We start from the raw sequence: 2,500 nt of genomic DNA on the forward strand, positions 1-2,500 counted from the left end.
ATTACGGTTAGAACTAGGGCGGTATCTAATCGCCTTCGAACCTCTAACTTTCGTTCTTGATTGATGAAAACACCTTTGGCAAATGCTTTCGCTGATGTTCGTCTTGCGACGATCCAAGAATTTCACCTCTAACGTCGCAATACGAATGCCCCCAGTTATCCCTATTAATCATTACCTCGGAGTTCTGAAAACCAACAAAATAGAACCGAGATCATATTCTATTATTCCATGCACGAAATATTCAAGCGGCATTTTGAGCCCGCTTTGAGCACTCTAATTTGTTCAAAGTAAAATTGTCGGCCCACCTCGACACTCACCGAAGAGCACCGCGATAGGATTTTGATATTGAACCGGCGTTTTACCGCCGGCTCACCGACGATATGCTCCGCAGACGTGTCAGTATCACCGCGGATGCGGTGCACCGACAGCGCGGCGCACAAATGCAACTACGAGCTTTTTAACCGCAACAATTTTAGTATACGCTATTGGAGCTGGAATTACCGCGGCTGCTGGCACCAGACTTGCCCTCCAATTGTTCCTCGTTAAAATATTTAAAGTGTACTCATTCCGATTACGAGGCCTCGTAAGAGTCCCGTATCGTTATTTTTCGTCACTACCTCCCCGTGCCGGGAGTGGGTAATTTGCGCGCCTGCTGCCTTCCTTGGATGTGGTAGCCGTTTCTCAGGCTCCCTCTCCGGAATCGAACCCTGATTCCCCGTTACCCGTGACAACCATGGTAGTCGCAGAAACTACCATCGAAAGTTGATAAGGCAGACATTTGAAAGATGCGTCGCCGGTACTGGACCGTGCGATCGGCAAAAGTTATCCAGATTCATCAAAATTAACGACTTCGGACGCATGGCCCTCCGCCGATTGGTTTTGATCTAATAAAAGCACTCATCCCATCACTGGTCAGAGTTCTGATTGCATGTATTAGCTCTAGAATTACCACAGTTATCCAAGTAACTGAGTAAGATCTAAGGAACCAAAACTGATATATTGAGCCATTCGCGGTATCGCCTTAATACGGCTTGCACTGAGACATGCATGGCTTAATCTTTGAGACAAGCATATAACTACTGGCAGGATCAACCAGGGAGCTGCTTACGCAAACGACACGCCTACACCGCGGTCACGCGGCTTCGGCGAGCCGCTGGCTCGGCGGCGTCGAGGGGCGCGCGCTTGCGCGCGCGCCTTCTCGACACGCGTGAACGTAACGCGTCGAATTTGCACGCGACGCGACGTTCGCGCTTCATATCGATAGACTAACTTTGACCGGTCTACGAGCGGCCGTCCCGTCACGATCTCGCAACGAGGTGATGTACAACGATGCTCGACCACTGTGAGGGACATAAAACTGCAACGAACACGACCCCGCGGGCGGGAATCGATGTTGTGACAATTTGAAAATTGAACATTCATCTAAACGCAACTTCTCAATTTTTATTCAATACGTTATTGTAAACATATTAAAACTCGGCTGGCAATTACATGCGCACACACACGCATGATTCGCACTAGATACGATCAACGCCCGGAGCTTGAGGGATAAATTCCAACACGACGCTGCGCACACCGTTTCGACGATGGGCGCGTGTGCGTCCTCTTTTATACATTCTTTCCATATACGGTCGCCGTGGCGACCGCGCACGTGTCGAACACGCTAGGCGCCCTGCGTTGAGGTGTGCCTAGAAGCGTATTCTTTTAACATCACAGATAACACCGGGGGAGACGGTCCCAAATCTTGGTCGATTGGTAACATCACCATACGGTCTGCGAACGCGGTGCTATAATATAATTTTATATTATATTATATAAAATATGAGGAGGAGTAGTATGTATATTCTTTGTTATTTTGTGTTGACACAAGAGAGATATATAAAATGTACTATACACCACACACACAGAGAGAGAGAGAGCTGGGAAAGATCTCGGCGGTCTCGCATTCGAAATACGAATTTGATATAATTTCCTCCGAAAATCCATACCCATATCTATATCATCCATGCGCGAATATATGTATATAATATTCTCACACTTCGCACAAACACAAAAACAAGAACACATTCTATTCTCTCTCGTCCGTCGTTCGTGTCTATTTGAGACGAACGACGCGCGGCAACGAGAACGAGTCGACGCTGTGCGCACGACTGTTTCGCTCCACATCTATACCGAGAGCAATAGTCCGCGTCGGCATTGGAGCGGACGTCGAATGTTTCTCGTAGAGCGAGCGAGAGAGAGACGATTTTTCATTTTATTATGTATGTGTATTGGCGTGCAGTAGTAGCACGTAGTAGTACTAGTAGTAGTAGTAAAAAAATATTATTATTTATTTTATTGACTGATATGATTTTGTTTGTTTTCTTTTTTTTGCATAGACATTTGTATTGATAGATATGTTTCTCGTTGAAGCTCGCAGCACACGCTCAGAGAAATGGCAATGTGGGTTTATTTGAAGAAAAGAAAAAACAAAAAAAACAATTATATTTATTAATAATAT

The 2,500-nt window shown here is 45.9% G+C and overlaps 1 non-coding gene across 1 annotated transcript in view; it reads right to left on the reverse strand.

The window, feature by feature from the left end:
- Nucleotides 1–1,099, reverse strand: part of LOC123718260 — a 1,906-nt gene extending 807 nt beyond the window's left edge. Inside the window, exon 1 of the ribosomal RNA XR_006754961.1 lies at nucleotides 1–1,099. This exon is cut by the window's left edge and continues 807 nt beyond it. This is a non-coding gene — a ribosomal RNA (small subunit ribosomal RNA).
- Nucleotides 1,100–2,500: the final 1,401 nt, after the last annotated feature.

This window comes from Pieris brassicae, chromosome 14 (assembly GCF_905147105.1).
Source record: "Pieris brassicae chromosome 14, ilPieBrab1.1, whole genome shotgun sequence".
Classification (NCBI taxonomy): domain Eukaryota; kingdom Metazoa; phylum Arthropoda; class Insecta; order Lepidoptera; family Pieridae; genus Pieris; species Pieris brassicae.